Source organism: Lonchura striata, chromosome 5 (genome assembly GCF_046129695.1).
Source record: "Lonchura striata isolate bLonStr1 chromosome 5, bLonStr1.mat, whole genome shotgun sequence".
Classification (NCBI taxonomy): Eukaryota; Metazoa; Chordata; class Aves; order Passeriformes; family Estrildidae; genus Lonchura; species Lonchura striata.
In genome coordinates, this window is record NC_134607.1 from 42,031,354 (window position 1) to 42,056,811 (window position 25,458).

Here is a 25,458-nt window from a genome sequence, read left to right on the forward strand (position 1 = left end):
GCCACTTGCCTGTCATACTCATCTTGAGACCCAGAAAATTGCAGAGCTCTTCCCAAGAAAGACCTCCAACATTATAATTAATATTCTTGTTCTCTGGTCTTGTTCTCTGGTTATGTGAGGAAATAGCAGGTTACAGTACCATGTTACCTGGGTTGAATATTTGCAGTCTGCTGCACCTGTTGTCTTACTGGTTTCCTAGATAGTAAAGATGCAAGCTCATATAAACAAGAGATCAATAGCACCACCTTGAATCAAAATCTGTTATCAATTACACTCAAAAAAATCTAAAGAATCCTGGAAACATGTTGTAATATATTCCCTTCAACCCACATTGCTAAGCATATGAGACAAACACCTAGGAGTCATGACATTATTTTCAATTATCAGCATTTGAGTGAGATCCCCAGCTAAGAGAACATGCTCTGCCAAGTGCCTGAAGAAAACCATAACCTCCACAGGGCATCACCTTGGAAGGTACAGGATCTGTTAAGAGCCTGAAGGAATAATTAACTAGAGATGGTCACAACACTGCAGACAGATGGCAAGGAACTAGCCAGGGAATGTAGAAGTTCTCCTACAATGCCTTTTTGACAATATTATGCAGCCTCCTATTCCAGAGTAACTGCTTATACTGAACCTAAAACTAAGTACTTTCCACAACCAGAAGGCCAGCTTAGTCACCATACCTGTTCTCTCAAAAACCTTAGGCTGGATTCCAAAACAGATTTCTGACTTTGGACAAAAACTTAAAGGAAAAGGTCTCTATTCAGTTCCCTATCAGAATAATGACATTTTCCAAAAGTGTGAAAATAAAGTAGAGTTGATACTCTGTGGTAGCAGTTAATTTCTTTTTTCCACTTTCAGCTTTCATTGGTAATCTTAGTCAATCTGTCTCCTACCTACAATGGAGTATTTGTCTTTTTCTGTTTAAAAAATACTCTCAAGAATGTGTCCCTACAGAGGGGAAACACGATTGTATTAGAAATCTTCAGTACAGGTAATATCCGGATATCTTCTGGTATGCACTGAATGAGATACTCAAAATGCCCATGAAAATCATATGCTCATCCAAAATAAACCAGTTAGGTTTACTGCCCATTTACAAAGATTTTTTTTTTCTCAGAATAATGCAAGTACTCAGAGAAAGATGTCTATACGAGGTTTTGTCAAGATCCTTTCTAACTTTAAAAATATTAAGGAAAATTTTTATTTGAAAATAAGAACAGGCAGAAAAAGCATTGGCCCAGCTTTGTATTTGTACAAACATCTCCAAGTTTTGTCACTTCTGCAAGCAGCACATTAGAAATACTTTTATTGAGGTTTTGAACCCTGAGTATTCAAACACAGGTCTGAGGTCTTTTGGACTATCCCAAGTTTCCAGAAAGCAGTTTTAAAATCTGAGCTGTAAAGTATAAATCTCTGCAGAGATGGCTGTTTTCCCTGAGACATTCCAGGGTGTTTCACAGCCTTTTTCAGCAGCTAAACAGCCACGTGTGTTTCTGCTCACTCACTGATACAAGGCGCTGTCCTAAAAGAGGTCTCAGCACCTGGTTTGGTGCAAATCAAGCCCACCTTCTGCTAAAGCAGTAAGAATTCTCATGCAATAACATGTGTTGCAAGTATATATTCTCAAACTTTTTTACCCAAGCTGGTAGAGATAGGGACATTGTTCTGCCCTTTGACAATGCTATTATTTGACTTCTCAGCATGTGCTATCATCTCCCAAATCTGACTTCAGTCTCCCTTACACAATAAACAAGCATTATCCTTCTCGCAGGTATAATCTTGTTATAAACTGTATGAAAACTTCTATAAAGTTATGCTGCTAGAAAGCAGCCTAACTTATCTGCAGTTTCCAGGAGAAAACCTTCTTGTATAATGCAGTAGGACAGACCCTGTTTCAAAAATAAAAGACTACAATGTCTTACGTAAATCTGGGGGTTGAGTGAAGAAAGGCCAGTGATCTGGAGGTCAAAAATATTCTGGCTTTGCTCACTCCATATGCTCTGAAGTTCAACTATAAATAGCCTTCAAATTGCTACACACTTCAAGAAAGTTGAGTAACCCAGGTTTGGCTTTGTAATGTGAGGGTAAAAGTCTAATAAAGCCACAGAAGGGCAGAGGAGAAGAGCTGCAGAAGCCATGTAGACATCTGCTGAAAGAGTCCTGGCTGTGAATTTCCATAGAGAGAACCAGCTGGCTTTAACACAGACAAAGAAATTAGAAAGTACAAGGCTAGCCAGAACAAGGTCAGTTCTGTGTGGGGAGCAAGCAAAGCAGGTAACACTGACGTGAGTGGTCTATGGGAGGGAGAAAGGAACAGCCACACACATCTAAGCCTCCATACATCTGCCTACATACATTCCCACCAAATTCTACAGCCAGTTATGACTTTAGACTATTTTCTTTTTACATATCAGTATAGGTTTTGCATATTTATATGTTTGGGATCAAAAGTACTGAAAACAGAAGCTGGGTCATCTGCCACCCTTTTCCAGCCAATTTATTAGTAAATTTTATTGTCTTCAGAACACATTTCCAAGCAAAAACTACTGATGTTCTGGACTCTACCTGTAGCCTTCTGGTTCCCTCTTTTAAAAATATTTGTGCTCCTTCCAGCTGCTGGCATTGCTTATACAAACCATTAGTCCTGGGCATCCCAGGTAGCAGCATCTGAATTTGGACACAACCAGCAGCCCTCACTGTGCCAGAGCTGCTTCTGTCATACTGCCCTTGCAACAGCTCTCACTGAGTTCTCAATGTGGCAATGAAAACTACTTTGAAATCTGTTTGGCTTCATGCACAAATGCCATCCATCACTTCAGAAATCACTTTTCCCACACCCCAAAATCACAATTTTGGATAGAGACTGAATTGTAAATAAATATCCTAAGAACATTTGAAAGAGAAGCTGATTTTTTCCCCCTTCCATAACATCAGAGAGGTTAGCCACAGTAAGAAGCAAGAAAAAAAATCTAATAAACATTAGCTTCTTATTGATCATTCATATTAGCATGCTACTTTTCTTTTGACAGTTATATCTAAGAGTCCTCAAAATAGCTAAACCAAAAAAATGAAAGCACAAAAAAAATCACAAAATAAAAAAACACCCCACTGTATTATACTTCTTCTCCAAATTTCAACAATCCCCCTAATAACCACGGTCCATTTATTTTGAAAAAAAAACTTTTTTTTTAATGAACATTCTTCAATGACAATCAAAGAAAAATCTAGTATTTGATCCATTTTGCACAGCCATGGTTAAGAAAACCTCTATGCTTATGCCACAGATCCATACATATACCACTTAGTCTCAGAAGTCTAGATGAGGTAAACTCATTGATCTAGGATTTTGTGGATTTAAAGTTTTTGAAGGGCAGCCAAAACGTTCACATCATTTTTCTGTTCTTTCCAGAACCTGAGGTCTTGCTTCTTTTCCCTAAAATGTATTTGCATTGTAAACAACATTATGCTGAGAAGTGGGAAAGGTCAAAAGAAGAAAGGCATCCTTAACATTTTCACAGAATCACAGAATCACAAGGTTGGAGGAGACATTCAAGATTATCAAATCCAACCCAGCCCTAACACCTCAACTAAACCATGGCACCAAGTGCCACATCCAGTCTTTTTTTAAACACATCCAGGGATGGTGACTCCACCACCTCCCCAGGCAGACAGTACTTTATCAATCTTTCCATAAAAAACTTTTTCCTAATATCCACCCTATATTTCACCTTGACAGCTCGAGACTGCACCTTCTCGCTCTGTCAGTTGCCACCTGGAGAAAGAGACCAACCCCACCTGACTACAGCCACCTTTCAGGGAGTTGTAGAGAGTGACAAGGCCACCCCCGAGTCTCCTTTTCTCCAGGCTAAACACCCCCAGCTCCCTCAGCCATTCCTCACAGGGTTTGTGTTCCAAGCCCCTCACCAGCCTCGTTGCCTCCTCTGGATGCGCTCAAGCATTTCAATGTCCTTCCTAAAATGAGGGCCCAGAACTGGACACAGCACTCAAGGAGCAGCCTCAGCAGTGCCAGGTACAAGGGAAGGATGACCTCCCTGCTCCTGCTGGCCACACCATTCCTGATCCAGGCCAGGATGCCCTTGGCCTTCTTGGCCACCAGGACACACTGCTGGCTCATGTTCAGCCAGCTGTCACCAGCACCCCCAGGTCCCTTTCTGCCTGGGCACTGCCCAGCCACACCATCCCCAGCCTGTAATGCTGCGGGGGGTTATTGTGGCCAAAATGCAGGACTCGGCACTTGGACTTATTAAACTCCATCCCTGGGCTTTGCCCATCCATCCAACCATTCCAGGTCTCTCTGCAGAGCCCTTCTCCCTTCCAATAGATTGACACACAATCCCAGCTTAGTGTCATCTGCAAATTTACTAATGAAAGACTCAATCCCCTCATCCATGTCATCAATAAAGATATTGAACAGAACTGTCCCCAGCATAGACCCCTGAGGGACACCACTGGTGCCTGGCTGCCAGCTGGATGCAGCAGCACTCCCTGGGCTGGCCATCCAGCCAATTCTGAACCCAGTGAAGAGTGCTCCTGTCCAAGCCATGGGCTGCAGCTTTACCGGGAGTGTGCTGTGGGAGACAGTGTCAAAGGCCTTGCTGAGGTCCAGGCACACAACATCCACAGCCATTCCGGCATTCACCAGGCGGGTCACCTTGTCATAAAATGAGACCAGGTTGGTCAAACATGACCTTCCCCTCCTTAACCTGTGCTGGTTGTGTCTGATACCCTGGCCATCCTGTAAGTGCTGCGTGATGACACTCATACAAACTGTTCCATTGTCTTACTGGGTATTGGCCTATAATTACCAGGATTTTGTTTTGTATTTCAAGTTAACAATAGTTAATTTTTAAAAAGGGCAATTTTTTTCTAAAAATAAATATTGATCCTTGTACTGAAAAAAATGTGGGCTCATTATGTTTGTTTGTATGGTTGGTTTTTTTTAATGTTGTCACATTCCTCTATTTGGTACTCTTTGAAGATGCACAAGTTCAATTGCTTGGCCCCTATGCTTACTATAAAACACTTTCTGATAATATGAGGATGACCTTTCTCCACAGAACTGCCATCTCATGAACACTGTCCCTCCCTAAGCCCTTTGAAGGATACATCATAACTGAAGTGGGTAATCTAATTGACTACATAAAGATTCTGAAAGCAGTTACTCTGCTTCAGGCAGAGCACGAGAGTTGCACAGTGTGCTGGACTACTCATCAGTGTTATGTGTTTACTAAGACTTCAAAGCCTTTTTCCAAGAGTTGGCTACCTCCAAGCAGATTCCAAATGAGGGATGTTGTCACCCATAGAGTATGTTTTTCTTCAACCTTAATTACTACCATATCAAAGAACACATATCATACCCAACTTCTCTGTTTCCGCAGAAATTTCAGTCCTTCAAACTGAAGGGCTGAAACTCAGTACCTTCAGTCCAGACCTATAAAAAATACAAAGCCTGATTGGTAGATCATTTGCCTACAAGATGAGGGGTTCCATCACTGGCATTCAATAATGCTCTAGTGAACCTGCTTTGAGAAATACAGTGTATATCCCCAAAAGAGGACAGTAAATTTCCAATATACAGAGGCATCAACAATACAGCAAGGTCATAAGATCAAACAGAATGTGTAAAAAGTAGAGATTCAGGTACAGAAAAGGTTTATAAAAGCAGATACTTTTTCCTTTAAAATTAAAGCAGGTCAATACAAATTGTCCAGGTCACCATAGACAACTGCATGGCTATGCAAGTTCTCATTTTCCGTAACTTTGAAAATTGCTCTCCACACTATAATGTCAAAATACAGCATTTTCAATAATTACAAGCAAAGTCACAAAAGCATTTCTGTGAATTTATTAAAATTCAACACATATGAAGGATCAAAATTTGCCAGTCCTGAACCACAGAAAAATCCCAAAGTTTGATGACCTAGTTCCAGGACTGGATAAATTTTTGCTATAGCCAAGAAGGTGCATGGCTAGGACACAGAGATTATTTAATATCACCTCACATGATTTTTGGGAGGGAGTAGGGGAAGGGGCAGGGAAGCACTACCTTCAGGGTTGGCACAGCTTGGCGAAGAGAGTGGCCAGGTACTTTTTTATTGTCAGGGGGTTTCTGTGTGAACAGTTCATTTCTTGTACCACCTAATCCCACCCCCCCCCTTCCATTAACATTGTTGCCGTTTCTGCTTGTTTTATTATCTCATTGCTCTTTCCAGTAAATATTTTTATCTCAACATATAATCGTCACCTTTTGCGCCTCCAATTCTCCTCTCCATACCAACATTGGAGCAGAAGAGAGAAGCAAATGAGCAGCACATAGTTTGGAGAGTCCCAGTGGGAGCTCTAAACTGGGGAGTAGCATTTCTAAACTGAGACATTTGATCAGCTGATTTTTTTTTTCTGTTTGCAGGCCAAATTCAGGTACATTAATGGACCAATAAAAAACATCTGCAGAAAAGTCAGGTTTGGTCCTTGGGGTAACATGCAGCTATCCTGATAGCTTTGTCTCCCATGAGCAGGAAAAGTGATTCAGGCTCTGTTTGAATTAGCAAAGGTGAATATTGCTCCAAGGTTGTTTCACTAGGGATTGAAACAGTGAATGTCACAACTAAAATGCATTGAATTTCAGTCCTTGCACTTAAGAGCCACATCTCTTCATCTCAAGGCTGTAACAGCTCTCTCAAGCATCAGAAGTCCACAGCATTCTAACCTTGTAGCTGACACAACAGCATCCCCTGGCCAACTAAGCTTTCTAACTAATGCACAAAGGCAAAGGACCTTCTTGTCACCTGTACTGCATAACAGCTACCATCACCGAACTAAATAAGCTGAACTAGAAATGCTGACCCATCCTCTGTGCAATGACAGTTTTTAAAACAATTTGTTTAGAGGCCGAGACCTAAAATTGTTTTAAATCACATTTGGCTAGAAGCCAAAAATTTCAATTTAATGAAATTGGAAAAAATAAATTCTACACACTACTAGCAATCAGCAAATTTCTCTCTTGGGAATGTTTTGCACAAGTCTTTGGAAAAAAAAAAAAAAAAAAAAAAACCACTGCAGGTATTATTACAGTAAAGGCATGCAAAAATATTATTTAGGCAAAGATTGTTTCAAGATGGTAGCTTCTCTAACAGACTACTTGATTACAAACTTTACTAATGTTCATCTTCTTTTTCCAGGATTTCATGACAGCCTTTTAAGAAAGCTGTATGTCCAGAAAATTTTAAAAATTTAATCTGCTTATTGTAGAGAAGATCTTCATACAGATCTGAGACAGGACTCTTCTGGGCAGACAGATTAACAAGTAGTTTAAATTTGATTTAGCTAAGTAACCTGATTAAAATACAGTGTTGTTTTTTCAGCATATGGCCTGAATTGTATGCACATAATCATAATAATAAAAATGCACATTTTACATGTGCAAATGACAATAAGTTATGCAGGCTGTCTCACAATTTGTCCATGCAATCTTAATTTGTGCTTACAGACAGTTCCCACATGGAGTTGTAGAGCTGCAAATTATCTTAGGTCAATGGAAGCTCTAAGAACTTCATCTCCCTAATATAAAGTACCATGGACAGGCATCATGCTGGACCTGCTGTCCAAAAAGTGCTTTGGCTGGGGATGATTTGGTTTATTGGCTCTGAGAAAGACATCTGCATCACCCAAGGTAAAATCTCCTCATATTGAAGTTTTATTCCCATGAAATCTAAGCAGTGCTGCTGAGGTAGCCCAGCAGGTCAGATGGACACTACAAAAAAACAAGTGAGCTTCCCAGAAAGCAGACTTCCTGGTCTACATGTAGAGTTAAAGTAGGATCAAGTCAAGATTTTAGTGAGTTTTTCTGATGGTCTCTTCTGTGCTGCTGTGAAAAGGAAATAAAATTGTATGCAGAACTAAGAAATGGTAGAATTTTTTTTTCTGGGAAATGATGCTAATGTACTCATTTGAGGAGACTTGTGAGGAAATGAAAGGTGAAAGTATTCAGAAGAACTTGCAAAGTTCTGTTATCTCCCACCTATGTAATTATAGGAAAGGTGACTGATTTTAAGTACATCTATATAGCAATCAAAATAAAACCTGCTCAAAGCTAACCATGGTAAAGATTATAATTTAATGTAAACAGTGACTCCAACTTAATAATGCAATCTGCTTATTATGGAGAAAGAACTGACTCTTGACAGATATTCACTACAAACACAATATATAGGTATCCTGATTAAGGTGTGTCCTAGAAAAGCCACCATGCAAATAGCCTAAAAATAGGCTAACCATCAGGTATCTTGTTTTAAAGCTGTTCTCACATAGCTCATGGGAATCATAGCCATATGCAGGCTCATGGCTCAGTCAAAACCTGGTCCAATATGTAATGGTGCTTTGAACCAGGGCTGAACAAAGTTCATCCCTCATTCATTTTTACCTAAATAGCACTCACCATTGGTTCAGCTGCACAAAATGCTGATGCTAATTCTTTCTATTATAGACAGGCCCTAGGGTTTTAAACTGCATCCCTCAATATATGTGTATCTATCCACCCTAACATTTTAAGACAGATTAGGTCCTTGATTTTGAAGCTTGCAATTACAGTTGTCATACAATACCACAAAAAATATAACAGAATTTTTTAATTTGTATAAGCATTCTAAAGGAAAATTTTAAAGAACTTTTTTTTTGAAGGGGATATTTATAAAGGATGGCAGCTGAATACAAAAGAAAGATAATGTTTACTCACTGAGAGAATTCTAATCCTCAAAAACTTAAAATTTTGCCTAACAAAAAACATTCTGTCTGTGTTACAAGTAGTATAAAAAATATTTTTTTTCAAATGTTCTATATTTGGTTATTTGCATAATTTCTTGCAATTAAATGGTAAAAAATGGCAAACTGGTATTTAGGATCATTCCAACTATAATTAACATTTTCTCCTGTTTTGCAATTAATTAGAAAACTGCCTTACTAAATACTGCTTGGACATTTCATCTCTAATTAGTCAGATATTGATGGAGCGTCCTGCAGAAAAATACTGCACAAATACAGCTATTGGAGGAATCAAGGCAGGTACTTTTAAAAGCCTTAAAGACCCTCAGCAAATAAAAATACAGTCAAAAATTACTTTGCATTTTCTGAGAAAAGAGTAATTCTGGGGACAACAAAAAAAAAGGGCAATATGGGGAGAGAGGGTACATGGCTGTTGTGTGGTTTTATTTAGTCAGTTGGTTTTATTAATGTTAGTTAGCCTTTATTCTCCCCCATTTGTCCCCTCACAGTTGGTGTGATCCAAGTTGTTTACCCCAAAAGTTCCCACCACTTGGCTCCCCAGTTATCTGTCAATCTTCTCATCTCTCCCTGTTTTTTCCTTATTTGGTTCCATCAATCCGAGTTTGTTTATACCCTTTTGGCTGTCAATCCTGTAACCACCCCAGTTTCTTCGAGAAAGTTCTGTATCAATCACCCCAGTTTAGCTTTTGTATTTGTCCCCTGACCTTGTGCCTACCCCTGTTACATTATCATAGGTTGTTGTATCCCTCTCCATTTTATCCCCATTGGGCAGACAGGTTTGCACCCCTGTCCGCCCACCCCCTATTCAAGCTGCTGCAATCTTTGATTTCTTTGGCATTTGTTCCTGCACCCACCCAGAGGGCACCTTTCCTGCCATACCTGGGTAAATAAAGGACTCTTTGGGCTCGCAGACAAGTGTCCTTCTCTCATCTCCTCATCTCCTCTCAGCATGAAGGGTTACCCAAGCTGCACACCCACGCGGCGGCAGCAGCGGCATCGGGGGCAGGCGTTCCTGCCCGGAGGTGCCGCTCCCACGGCGCCACGCGGCCTCACGCGGGCAGTGCTGGCTGGCCCCTGCCTCTGCCCGGGGCCGCGGCCCGTAGCCTCCGCACGTGGCCTAATCATGTCAGAACTGGGGCCCAAGCATTTTATTTACTAAGCGAATTCAGCTGTTGCTGTCCACACTAAGAATCGTTTCACCACGCAAAAGACAAGCAAAAGTACTTCGGCATAAAATTCTCTCTAATTCTGTTTAAGAATCTTAAGAAGTAGCAAAGCAGATGTGTTTCTTAAATTACTTATTCCCATTAGACAAAGGAAGAAGAGTTGGTTTTTTTTATGATGGTAATTTTTTTCAATTCCATAGATTGATGCTGTCCAGTGTATATTGTATCAATGGGCAGAGTGGTAGTTTGGGGATTGATGCCAGTAGACCTATATTCTACAAAGAGCCAAAATTGGAGGAGCTTAGTGAACCATAGTCAAGTTGCTCATTAGAAAATCAAAACTCCAGAAGAAATCCTTGTAACATGCTCAGGATTTTGATAAAACACTAGTAGATGTCAGAAATTATATACTTCCCACTCCTCATAGACCAAGACACATGGACCACTGCCACAGCTACGACAATGTTGTGACTTACATGCCATGTACACTTACTGACAGGCAGATGCAGTGAGGACTAAGGATTGAAAGATTCTCTTGCAGGCATCAGTCTTGTATGTAAGTGAGCCAAAGTAAAGGGCAGAAAAATGTTTTATCACTGTTCAGCACCTCAGTCCTGAAAGGTCATGCTAAGTGTCAGTGTCACAAAAACACTTCACACAGAGTATGCCTCTTTCAGGATTTTGGGTTTGGTTTGTTGCTCTGAAACTCTGTAAGTAGATTTCTATACACATTCAGCATATGGTTATCCATTCTTGTGGAAACTTCTCTCATTTCCCCGTTACATCACAGTCCAATAAATGCTTGTTCTGAAATTAACTATCCTTCTGGATGATGGTCTCAGCAACAAAACCTGAGCTGAGAAATAAAATTTAGTTAATGTCACGCTCCTTATAAACTAGAAGGAAAGCTGGAAGCACCCTTTCCAGACCTATTTTTAAAACCTGATTATTTCTTTCTTATTAATACATGTATTATATGTATAATATGTGTAACATATTATAATTTTTTATTACTAAAAATCTCTGATTATTTATTTGTCTTAGAATTACCAGAAACATTAAATCTAGCTTAAAGAGTTTGATACAGGCTCATAACTTGTGAGATATTTCAGACTTCAGTTTAATATTCAGACTTTCAAGGGGCAGCCACAATTTTTTCACACATTAGGATTTTTATTAGACTGAATCATTAAACAACAGATAAAAAAGAAATTAAAATAATAGTTTTAGCATAAATTGCCTCCAATGTTAATTAGTTTTGTTATTGTCATATATGATGCTACTATTCTTTCAATTATCCATCAGTAACAGAGATACCAATATGTTCAGGATTATGGCACCAACATTTAGACATTGAAATATAAGTACTCAGTTCAGTTAACTAAATCATAGGTTTTAAAAGACCTCCATGATCAAGTCCACCTTTGCCAGATCACCACCTTGCCCACTAAACCACAGCACTAAGTGCCATGCTCAGTATTTCTTGAACACCTCCAAAGATGGTGATTCCACCACCTTACTGGGCAGCCTGTTCAAATGCTTAACCACCCTTTCCATGAACAATTTTTTCCTGATGTCCAACCCGAGCCTTCCCTGGCACAGACTGAGGCTCTGTCCTCTCATCCTGTCACAAGTTGCCTGTGAGAAGAAGCTGACCCTCACCAAGGTACAGGCTCCTGTCAGGCAGTTGCAAAGTCTCCCCTGAACCTCCTCATCTCCAGGTTAAACACCTCCAGCTCCCTCAGCTACTCTTCATACAATTTGGGCTCCAGACCTTCACCAGTTTTATTGCCCATCACACCAATATACTTCTTGTTGTGAGGGGCTCAGAACTGAACACAGTCCTCAAGGTGCAGCTTCACCAGTGATGATTACAGAGGGAAACATTATGTTTGACATTATTGACCTGGTACAGCACTATAAAGTCCATCCAAATATCTCAAATATTTTGCCACATTTAAAATGTTCACCATGAATGATTAAAATGCTGCCTTTAAGGCAATTTATTTAACTTAACCTGCTGTGATTTGAAGTACAATTTAGTTGATCCAACCTAGATAGGTATTTTAAAGCCAGCAGGATCACTTTTTAGGTCTATTGATCAGCATCAGGATTCGATTGCCCAAACATAACCATCTAGGGCCATCTGAAATGCCCAAGAGAAGGGATCAGCAGATGTGATGCAAGCCATTTTGCATCTGATTCAGATAGGGTTCTGCAACAATCTAAAGTAGCACTTGGAGGCCAGACAGAGAGTTTTAAATTATGTTATACACTTGAATCCTACCCTGGATCTCCCTTGACTATGAAGCTAAACCACCTACCTCCAACTGGAAGTGAACACCTATTTTAGGTGTCAGTCTCAAGCCGAATCCTGACTTTAATGCCCTTTTTGATAGTCTATGACCAAATTTGCAATATCTAAAGCCAAGAAGCACTGGGTTCTAATTTAAACTCCACAAAGCAATAACAAGGTGACATACATAGTGTTTTACTTTTTGCAGAACATTGAAGTCTCTAAAGAAGGAGTTTCTTTTGCCATTAAAATAAGATACTGTCATTTCAAATGTAGCTTTGCAAAGGTTCATTATCTGACAAGAAAATAAATCACAATTAAAGGTGTATTTACTTTTAATCTTGTATAGCTTGTGGGGTTTGAGTGTCTTTGAAAAAGAAAGGGCGATGTCTAAAAAGGTATTCTTGTCTGGTCCTGTATGCTGGCTCAGGAATTTTATTTGATGATCCACCATTATTACTCTACTCCAAATACCAAGAGATTTAACACATTTTTGAGCAGCGGCTTCAAGATTAAAAAGAATAACTTCAAAAAATAAAATTACTACCATATGTTTGAACAGGCAAGGAAACATAATACTATGAGACCTGTGAGACTGCTATGTCTAGCTGTATCATTCCAAGTCACAAAATTTAATTGCTGGAAAAAGATATCCAGGCCAATCAAGTAACACAAGGGGGTGGTAAAACACAATTGTAGCTGTTATTCAGCTTCTGGATATGATCATATCAGTGAAAAGGTAAATTCCAACCACAAGTTTTATTAGTGCTGAAAATGCTGAGAGGTAGCTTCACCTTCACCTTTTCGGTCAAAATCAGCCACCCAAAGAGCTTTTGTTATATGAGATTCTCAGAGTGAATTTCAGAGTATCTGCAATGGCTATGTGAAGGGCTCGACTCTCTTTTCTCTGACAGATCTAGGCCATCTGAGCAGGTTTTAAATCTCCTTTGTCACCTCTGAGACTGAAATTAAAAAGGAGGTATGCAGTACTCAGTCTGAAAGCTCTGTAGTATTGTAGGCTAGCAGAGAAACTGAACACATGAAGCTAACCAAGAAGGGATATGATGTTATTTTAAAAGCCAGTTTTAATGATTGTAGTGTCTGTTGCTCAAGTCCTTTAGCTTTTTCTGAAAAAGCTACTGTGTTACACAGATCTTTGAGCAACTGCAGAAGTGAAATCAACTCAGGGTACCAAATGGAAGAGGTAAGCTGAAGCATAAGATAGAAAGAACAGACTCTATTTTAAAATCCACTTTGTATTTCTATATTCGATTTTTAATATTAAAAATAACTCTGGATTTAAAATATTTCTGTCTGTTTTATTGAACCTTGACCACAAATCAGTTAGACTTACCCAGGAAGCATGGTGTTGAAAGTCAGTGGAATGGCAAAATAGTAGCTATGCTCAAAGACAGATAAAGGACTAGAGGCTTGAAAGCACTCAGAGGTATGAGGAAGTGTCCTCAAATGGCAAAGAAATGGAAAAAAATTGCACTTAGTTCAGGAACCATTACAAGTTCACTGCATATTATACTGGAAAAATTAAAACTCACAGAAAATTACTACTATGACTTATTATGTTGATAAAAACAAAACCAATGGGCTGTGCTCCTTTATTACACCACTACTTAATGTAATTAGTATTTATTCATTGAAGTGAGTGGTATTTAACTTAGAGATCAAATTTTTGTAGAAGAATGTATTTATAAGTATACAGAAGTTCCTAATTGTTAGTGTGCTGCCAATAATCAAAGACATTATTTCATTCAATAACAATTCTTTAAAAAAAAAGAAATAAAAACACAAAAATGTAGTAGAACAATAGATTTGGGTTCATTTTTCAAAGGAAGTATTTATTGGGCAGAAGCCTAGGTTAAAAATGTTTAAATTTAAAAAAGGAAGGAAATGGACATCTTCCTGTTCCCCAGTTATGGTTTTGTTTTCTTCAATGCTAGAAAGTATTTACAATAGTTAAAAATGAAAAGGCCTTACAAACCAGGCTTCCATAGAAAGTCATAGGCAGACATGCTTTTCTACAATGCATAGTTAGACATTTCTGGGAAATACTAATGAAATGTCTTCCAAAATTATGAAAAGAGAAAAAAAAAATAGAATAGAAGGCAGAGGCCAGGTACAGTTTCTTTCCTCCAAAGTGGAAACAACTACTCAGCACCTGGACAAATTTGCATTTGTCTTGTAACAGTGCTGTGTGAAACACCATCTGCCACTAAGCAGCAGAAAGAATTTGACAAAGTATTCATCAAAGTACAGAGAAGTACTTTTCTTACATTCTCAGTTCCTTCTTTTGTTAGATTGTAGTCCCGCTTGTTCTCTGACTCTGGCCATTACTGAAGTACCTTAATAGAGAAACTTTTCTTCTCCTTCACAAAAGAGATCTAATGGATAAAAACTGAAGGTCTTTTTTAAGATCAGACTCACTGGAGAACCTCAGCAACAGCTGACAAAAACAAAACAGAGAAATTGTTTGTCCACTACTATTTCTTTTACCAGTGGGCTCCAATCACTTATTTCATGACAATGAATTAAGTTCAAGATTTCTCCTGATCTGAGGGGAAAGGAGAAACTAAAGCAAACTATGATTTTCAAACAATAACTTCTACCAGAAGCAATCATATTGTGGAACCACTTATCATTTTATAGACAGTTCCATCATCCATTTCCCTCTACCTCCAAAACTATCTGTAGTCCAATATCTAAAAATATTACAGTAGGTCTGATTCACTCTTTGGCAAAGCTCAATTTAAAAAAATGTTCATTAGCCAACAAATAACAACCCCAAAAGTGGAAGAACAGAGAAAAGATGCAACTTTAAATCTTTCCAATGACTCATCCCTATTATGATCATCACTGTGCATGTGAACTCCACAGACCACTGCTGATCTAGGAATATATTGTATATACAGCAAAACTATGCATGTTTATCTTATGGTTTCAGTTCATAATGTTAGACTGTTACATAGCTATTCATATATGGTCAGTACATAATGTTTTCAGGATTTTTATGCTTACAGGGTTGTAAATGTATTTTACATGCAAAGGCAAGTACCCAGCTGCAAATAAGAAGAATAATCGTATCTATGGAGGGACAATAATTTAAAGTCATAATGGCTTGGTCAGTAAATGGAAAAATGTTCTTCTCAGGTATTAAGTAAAAGTTATACAGATCTTCTGGTCAAGACCAGAATACACACAGAAATTAGAAGAACCAGACAGCTATAAATTGTCTCTCCAGGAAGGAGGCCATGAATTACCAACAACTAAAAAAACACAGAGACTGAAATGTGCAGCTCACAGAATAGCTGTGGACAAATCACAAAATCATAGCTTCTTACTTTTTCCAGTAAAACAGTAAAGCTTAGGAAGGATTTGGTGCATGCAGACTATTTTATCTCTTTGTTTAATGGATAGGAAGTTTGGGAGAATAAAAAATATTTTGTTTTTAAAATCTGTCTTTGAACCACCTGAATCATTCACTAGTGAGAAATATTTTATTATTTCAGCTGACAGAACTAGGCCTGTCATAATACCATCATAAGTAACCAGAAAAGATTGCAACTGAACTGAAGTAGTGCTGAACCAAAAAGTTCCAAAGAAACGAGGAAAGAAATAAAGCTATATACTTGACTAATTACTCACCTGTATATTTAGCTATTTTCTCAAACAGGGGTGCAAAAAAAACGCACAGGTAAATTGTGACCTTTCATTATCCAAGACAGAAGGGAATACACAACATACCCTTCATGTACAAAGGCGTCAAGGACTCTACAAATTACCAAAACTTCTCAGCATATTTGTTTGATCATATGTATCTTGTATTCATCTTGAATCTGCATTTAACATGTACAGATTCAGAGAAACGAAATTTTCTCGCAGGAAGATGTTCAATATTGTTCCCACAAAGCAACTGTGAGAATGAGGTATGAGCTCCAATATGCAACCAATGAAGGGAGCCTATCAGAGACTGTTTTACAGCAGCTGGGACATTTCTACCAACTTCCATGCCAGAGTCATGGATAAGTTTTCCTTCCGTTAATCATTTCCATATTTTGCTTAAGTGGAACTCAAAGCAGCAAAAACCAAAAATATTAGCATTTGTGAAAAGATTATTAGGATTCACCACAAGGTGATCCTTTGGCAGGTTGCATACACATTTAGTTTCTATCTATTAACTAGGTATAATCAACCACAATTATAAAGCCAGGATTATATAGCCTGCATTAGTACATATTATTAGATTTAATAAATACACGGATGTAAGGGAACCTTACATGTGAGCCATGTTGAACTCACTTCTTCATTGTAACTGAGTCAGCTGCAATTTTTACCAGCTTGCTATTAGACAACCACTTAATTTGAAGAATTATCCTAACAAACAGAATATTATGATTACCAAAAGAATATATGAGAATAACACACCATTCAAAAATGTCCAAATCTTTGCAATACATATGGAATATTATTTGTGTTTGTGTTCTGGTTTACTCAAAGCATTCTCCTGGGTGAAAAAAGTATATAAACTAACAAATTAAAAATTAACTACCCAGCCAGCCATGTATCTACCTTCATTTTATGTTTTATTAAAATAGCATATGCAGTAGCCTTGTCTATGTTATTGATAACACCATGGTGGCTATTGGACTGATATAGTGGTCTCCATGAGTTTCCAAATATAAATTAATCCTAATGAGATAATCCCTAGTGCATGAAGATGGAGGAATGCTATCTAAATGATGCCACTTCTGTTGCAGAATTGGTTTCAAATTAATTGTTTCTTTCGAAAGCTATAATTATCAGGAGGAAAGCAGTTAGAAAAAATCAAGTTTAAAAGTGCATAATGTTTAATAGCTCATTAAATAGAAAATACATTGTAAATTTGGGAATCAGAATGACTTGCAGCTAACTGTGAAATGATGGGTCATACACATGAAAAGAGACTTTTCTGGCAGGAGAGCAATTTGGTAATGCTGACTGCAGTCTGCATTTACTTGACATTCGGAAAGATCAGATGACACCAATGCAGATGAGGTGAACAGTGAAGAGAAAAGGAAGGGCAAGGAGAACCAGAGGAGAAAAAGTTAGGTTATGAGCAGCTGAGACATGATGAGGAAGGAGAGAATATAACTGCCATTATTGAGTATTCCATTTTTAAAGTGGAAATGGGAATAAAGTGTCTTCATGTATTCAAGCAGCTATAGCAATTGTTGAGTAAACATTTTTCATACAGAGGAATTTTATTAAGAGTTTATTTGATGAATAATTAGCAATTTTTAAAGTTTTCTTCCAATGAAAAAACATACCAAATGTGTATTTATTCACTGTCAAATATCTCTTCATCATAATGCAACAAAAAAAAAAGCAAGTACAAAGACTACTTGATATACTTAAGAATAATTAAGGTGTCAAAAAATCCTCAAGCCTAAAGCATTATACTACAGTCCCAAAGGGAAAGAAGTTCAGAACAGCTGAGTTAGGCTTAAACTTTCTCCTAATACATTTTCCATAAGCAGTGACCCCAACAATTGCACAAGGGGACACAGACATGATCAGAATGTGAGAAGGCTGCATTTGCGTGTACACAAACAGGTGCATGCCAGGCCAGCCTGCACAATCAGGAGGGCTAAAGCTGCTGAAAACCTCACAGAGTCATCTAAAGGCCCAATGTACAAAGAACTGTAAGCTGTCTGCTCAGAATCACATCTGATGCAAATGCAATGTACAAGGGGAAGAAAGTTACCCAGAGTTACATTCTCTTATGTTGTTAGGCTTTGGTCACAAGCTGACCTTCTGTGGTTAAATAAAATACTTCTATCAATATAGTGGTTTTAGCTGGGATATAGTTACCTTTCTTAATAATAGCTTATTGTGTTTCAGATTTGTGACCTGGCCATGAATAAGGCCACAATACAGCAGGTAACACCCCTGAAGGTGCTGTGGTCCAAGGATAAGGCCACTCCAGAGCAGTGGAGCACACTTGAGATGAGAGTGACCACGGCTGTGCATTAGTCCATACTGCAGCAGATACAGCCCTGAACAGGCTATGATCTATGTATAGACCCATGCTGAGCAGTGGCAATCAGGGCAGTTCACTGCAATGTAAAACCCTATGGCCTGGTCCAAAGGGACCAGGGATGGAGACTGCAATAGATATTCATCTAAATTGCCATAAGCCATTATTTGAGTTGCATGTTACAGTAAGTATTACAGTAAGAACCACACAAACCAGTTGAGGACAAGCCTTACAACAACCAGTGCAAGGGCAGCAGTGACCCAACCTGAGCTGGTTTTGTGCCCAGTAAGTCCACAAAACAACCACCTCTCCTCTACAGAATCCAAGTCAAGGACCAGATGAACTCAACTGTCATTTTATGGACATCATACACTGGTGGGCGACAGACTAAACAAAAAAAAAATTGCATATATTACAGAGTGAGAAGGGAAAAAGGGTGGTTAATGAGAGGATATTGAACAACATGGGGCCTAAGTGTGATGTAAATTTTAAGAATAAGTGGTAAAGATCATACTGGGTTAGGCAGGAATAGAATTAATATTCTTATAGCAGCTTTTAAGTTGCTGTGTTTTAGATTTGTGACCAAAACAGTGTTGATAGAAAAGATATGTTTAGTTACTGCTATACAGTGCTTAAACAGTATCAAGGCCTTTTTTATCTTCCTCACATTGCTCCACCAGTGAAAAAATTGGAGGTGCAGGACTGCTGACCCCAAATAGCTGAAGTGATATTTCATATCATATGAGGTCATGCTCAGCATACAAACACAGGGAAGAAGCGGGATTTGGCATACATTTCACAAGTCACCGCTACGTGTGATGGAGCTCCGCTTTCCTGGAGATGGCTTCACCCCTGCCTGCCAGTGCAAAGTGCTGAATTAATTCCTTGTTTTGCTTTGCTTGTGTGTGCAGCTTTTGCTTTACCTATTAAACTGTCTTAACCCACAAGTTTTCTCACCGTTACTGTTCCAATTCTCTTCCCCATCTCACTGTGAGGGAGTGAGCAAGTGGCTGAGTGGGCTGAGCTGCCTACTGGGGTTAAATCAGAACAATCACTATGACAATGTTTATAACCAGAATAATAAAATCTCATTGCCATAAAGGAAAAATTGAAGCTGCATTTGGGAAAAAAATCTCCAACATTTCCTAAATCAGAAGCTCAATCAGGATTCACAGCCACTTCTTTTGAATGAATTTGAACATCCATTGCACAAATACCAGCGTAATGCCTTCCTTGTGAAGGTTTGGGCACTCACCAGTTATGCATTTTAAATATTACCTTAATTCCAATGCAAGGTTTATCCCTTGTGAATCTAGACTGAACAGAAAAAAAGTAGGATCATAATAATGAGAAATGTCAGTGTAGTGGCTGATAATACCATATCTAAATTTATAGCATGTTATGTTAGAATATAAACACAATATTTCTTGCGTCTTGATTCCAGTAAGACCATAGAACTGAACTTATCCCTCTCTATTTGGGTGTTACCGGATCATAAGATAAAACTTCCCATCTTGTTTAATAATACTTTATTTGTTGCAATGCATAGATTCACATGTTTTTATCCTAAATCTGCACAGGTAACAGAGTCTGAAGAGAGAATATACCCCAGAGAGGGTATATCTTTCAGCACTTTTTTAATGGTGCTGAAACAGATCTTTTTTTTTCTGCAATTAGGCTCTAAACATGACCTAATTTCCTGCACAAATACCAGAGCCTGATATGCTTAGTCAGAAATTGATATTTTACTTTGGTGACACACCAACACCACCATATTTGAAAATTTACATTATTGTAATAGTAGCCTCTAACTTTATAATGCAGAGTGCCCATACGCCTGTAGAATCTTTCTGAAAATTTCTTGCTGTTACATAGTCTCTTTTCTGAATATAATGGGATTGAAGATTCATAAAAGGCGTAGGAGTGGTAAACCACTCAAATAAAGCTCAAGTTTTAAATGTATACCCATAATACAAATACAAACATAATTATCAAAACAGTACCTCACCTACATGCCTTCAGCACTGATCAGTCTAAGCAATTAGAAATATTTATTCGGGCTCAATTCAGAAAAGACTTAAATCACATAATTAATTTGATTGGTCCCATTGAAGCCACACCAGCTGAAATGTCTCACATGATCAGCCCTCAAGTTTTACCTCTCTGCACACAGCAGGAACACATCCTAATTTTTCCCTGTGGTGACTTTTGGGACTTGGACACTTCTACAGTTCAAACTGAACTAAGACTACTAATTAATCTTATATAAATCATGAGATAAGCTTCAGATGGTACTCACTTTCATCTCTTACTGGAAAAGATCCACATTTCAAACAGTTTGCAACATACAAATAGCACAGAAAGACATTAGCTTTCCTCAGAGGCACAAAGCCATTCTGTGTGACTTGAATATATGCAATAACACAATACCCAGTGACAAAATATCATTGAGCCTAGAACCTGAAAGGCCAAACAGGTATCTTAAATGGGAACAAACACTGAAAGTCTCAACTGAAAGGGGATCTAGAGTCCATGGTTTGAATACAGTGCTCACAGATCTCCCAAATGCAGTCACAAGGCCGAATGCAGCACCTATCCTAAGGCTGCATGACTGCACGTCAAAGGCTTTGGTACAGGTTCTCTCATACACAGTTTCACATGGCAAGGTAGGGACAACCTATAACCAGGAAGGCTGTTCTGTATAAAGATGCTCAGATGAGCATGAAAATCCACTGGGTGACCCAAGGGCTGAGCCACACCCTCTACCCCATCCATGATACAACCTGCCAGACAGAGATGAGGAAGAACACCCGCTACATAACTGACTGCTTTGTGGCAGGATGGATCAGAGGCCACAGCTCTGCCTTATCAATATGTGATGCAGAAAATGCACTGAGGGAGTAGAAAAAATCCAATATGAAAATATCACTGCAAATGTGAGAGACTAGTCAGGTCTGTGCTCCTGTCTCTAAAAGAGCTGGTGTGAGACTGCATGTTACTGACAGATTTATTTTAGAAATGTTTTATATCCTGCTTTTAAAAGCGGAAAAAAAAAGCAAAAGTAGTACACTAAGCAGCTGCAGTTTGATTCTTGTAAGTAAAGTAAATATGCAGCACTGCAATACTGCCTCCTTGCATTTCAAGAAAGAAATTGCTTTATTGAATCAAGACGATGATCCATCTAGTCCAGTACCTCATCTTCAAATACTGGACCTTAATACAGCAACAGAAGAGGCAAGAAATATTCCACAGAGAGAGAGGCCAGCATACAACCAAGACTAAACATTTATCTATTTTTAGAGTGTTTGATATTTACTGACTCATTTATTAATATTTTGCTATTTATACAACCAGTTAAGTTTGTTGAACTGTGATTGTTTATTATTTACTTGTGAAGTTTGCCAGTGTAAAGCACCTTCTGCTGCATTAGCTTTGATTTGTAATAGAGGCATAGAAGAATACCAAACACCCAGGAGTCCAAAAAAAGCCATGTGTGCTTTCATCTGAGTGCTACCCTGTACCGTGGCTTTCCCCTTGACATTGTTAAAGGGATGCTCACAGCTGAGGCGGCTGTATACAATGCTGTCCTGGTGCCAAGAGACCTGTGTTCAAGCTTCCTATTACAAGATCAGCAAGATGTGAAGTGAGGCAACTAGAAAATGCAAGCTATGAACCTAGCACAGCTAAGGAGGTTTGCTAAACTTCAAAGATGAGGGGGGGAAAGCATTTCCTAACTTTTTACACATGCAATTATATAAATTATTCTTCCACACCACAAAACATACAGGATCCTCTCCTATAAGTGTTTAGTTACAGCCTAAGGATCAAATCCATACAAAGAATTTTCCAGTGCTACTTCAAGCAACAGCTTGTGAAGTGCATTCTACAAATCACTGTACCAATGTATTCAGATCTGTCTTTCTTCTGAGAAAAAGCTAAGAAAGCTTTTTTCAGTGACTTAATCTCTTCATCATTTTATCTAACTATTTTATCTAACTAGTGTCATGCCATACCTGGTAGTTAACTACTTTAATTAGTAAAGTGTAAGGTCTTTGCTTTCTCTTTTCTATCTCCAAAGTGTTTTTCAAAACACATGATATAGAAGAAGCTATATGAAGATGCCTTGAATTGTTTATCTTAAAAATGTGACTGTTCTGCACTAGTAGTATGAAAAGGTACATTAGCTGGCCATTATTATTTTGTTATCTCTTTTGATAAATAACTCACTACATATGGCAAACAAGAGTGGTTGCTTGGCTATATAAAGAAACAAAGCATAAATCCTTCCCAAGTTCTACAAGAGCAAAAGGAGATAGTTCTGTAGCTGTCACCATAAAAAATGAACAACATTACTGTTGATGTTTCCACATTCATTCCTATGTCTGGTGAATGTTATATATCTGAACTTAGTAATGAGGAGAAGTGTTGCAAAGTAAATATTAACAGTTTATAAAACCAAATCAATGAGCCAAATTTTCTGTTGAAATAGCCCTAAGAGTGAACTTCTGTTTTTAAAAAATATTTCAAATGTGAAAGTGTTTACTTACAATGGACTCTGTGAAGCTGTGTATACTATGACACTGTTTTATCATGCTGAAAAAAAAAAAAAAGAAAACAAAGCACAAGCAAAATCCTTCTAAGTAATGAAGGATTAAATTCACACTCTTAAATTCAGTGATATAAGGATAATGGAACAAATACTCCAGCTGGTTTAAAATGTCAGACCTGCAACTACTCCAAGAGAGGAATGAAAGTCTAAGTCAGCTGGTGATAACCCTCAACACAAAAATGATCATGAACAGGGACTGGTCAGTATTCAGTTCTGCTGGCATAGGACTCTTCTGTTACGTTCATCCTTAGACAGCTCAAGGCCTTCAAAATTCAAAAGGTAAATGAAAAATATATTTTTCAATAAAAAGCTATTGCTACCTGAATTACTTGGACAGGCAATAGAAAAATGATGAAAGACATTTAAATGAGATGTTTAAATAGAGATTGAAAATATGAAACTCAACATTAACTAATTAGATTGTAGGGTCTTCCATTGCTTTAGCCTCTGTATTACCATGCAGTCTTTGTTTACTGCCATTTATCTTCTTTGTTTGATGACATTTGACTAATAAATACATTGATGAATTGCATCTGTAAATGCCATCCATACATCACAAAAATAGGATGTACTCAGTGCTTCTGGTACACTGATGCTAAAAGATCTTGTTTTATTTAAACTTTCAGTACTTAGCAAAGGAAATATTACTGCTCTGCTGGATAAATTTCCTGATTTTTATTTTAATTTTCAGTGAGCAGACAGCTGCAGAATAATGTGATTTAATGAAGCATTTCTAATAAAATCCTGCAGAAGATAAAACAGAGGCATACAACCGCTTGCTCACTGATAGTTGTATCATTTGGAATAATTTTTCAAGATGGTGATCACATTTCTGTGTAGATGAGTATTAGGTATTGTGATTTTCTGTCTTCCAAGTCAGTGATTCCCTTTAGTGAGATAACTAGTTAGCACTGTTGCATTACTTATTTATAGTAAACAAAACATACAACATAATCAATGAAACATCTTTCTAGTACATTATTTAGGTTTACACTGCTTGGTAAGTAGCAACACAGACAGCAATAAATTTTGGTGTGAAGATGCTCAGATATTAAAAACTTTGTGGTTACATTTTGCTTACCAAAAACATACTGCCTGTATTTGTAAAGATGTCCTTTATCAAGTCTGTCATCACCTGTCATGAAATCATGAAACTTCTTGGCTGCTACATTTTTCTCTGCCATAACAATTCAGTGTAAAGTATTATTTGCTTTATGTAAATCTAGACAGGGCTCAATGAATCATCACTTTGCAACCTGCCAGTAAAACAATCTCCAATATCCATCTGTACACACATCTATTTACTTTAATTCAGAACAAGTTTTTAATGTATTCCCCACCAGAATAATCAAGTGCACTACAGGCATCTGCACATAAAGCTGAGATCTCCCAGATCATAAGAGACAGGTAAAAAAGTTACCCCGCGTGTTCAATATGATTAAAGGTACTGGCAGCTTAGCCATCATTCTCTGATTAAAACAGCAAGACAGAATCAAGATTTTATCTCAGTCACCTACTATCATCAGTGTATCTAAAGTTAATACTACATTTCTGAGGGACCTTCTATGTACAAAAAAATATGCAGAACCAGTGAGTAGTAAATCTGATTTGCTGTATCAACTGAGCAAAGATTTCCACTGAAATTATGGTAGGTAATTTACATTTATAAGAATAACTACTGGAAATTGGGATTATGTGAAACAAAACCCACATGGTTTTCAATACTGCTTCAGCAACATCATCTCTCTGAAATAAAATATTAATAGTGAAATTTATATGAATTACTTTACTACTGTTAATTATACACTCACAAAACAATTTAGGCATCAGTATGAGATGACAGCACAATTAATGTGCACAAGTATAATTGAACTTGTAATCTTTGCCACCTCTGATAAAAATATCTTAGTATGCTCTTTCCCAACTTCAACTAAGCTCTCCTCCTAGCATCAATGAACTACTATGTTTCAAGTGTGTACCCAATACTACAGGTAAGAATCTTAATTTCTCAATTTTACTTAAATTAGCCCATAAAGTAGCTTTAAAGTGTTAAACATATAGTAGGCTGAATGCTAAAGTCTGAGACTAGTTGGTAAGACAGAGAAACCAGATAACAATTATCATTTAGTCAATAGTAATTTAAATGTATCCACTGTGGTCCAAAGACCCTATGACCCGGAATCCTTTATGGGGTTTTCAGAGAAAGGAGTTGAGTAGGTTTATTATTTAAATTGACAGTTCTGCAGGAGTCAAAGCATGGTTCTTTAAATACTGAGCCAATGTCTACTGGGGGGAGGGTGGTAAAACTGAGGTATTTATAAAAAAAAATACTGGTAAGCTCCAAGCAAAAGCTGGAAAGGGAGAACTGTAGCTACACATATAATTTAAAATGCTTTAAGCAATCATTTAACTCCCGTAGGAATGAAATATACAGAACAGCCATGCGTAGCAACCCCTAACAGGGCAGTGCAAGCTCTCGCTCTTTATTCTTTGCATTGATAACCTGGTATCCGATCCCACAGCTGCACAGGAATAAAGCAGGTTATTTTAAAAC

General features: G+C 37.9%; 1 protein-coding gene across 7 annotated transcripts in view; it reads right to left on the bottom strand.

The window, feature by feature from the left end:
* Window positions 1-25,458, bottom strand: part of TAFA2 (TAFA chemokine like family member 2) — a 180,232-nt gene that overhangs the window by 153,168 nt on the left and 1,606 nt on the right. The gene's annotated exons all lie outside the window — the stretch shown is intronic.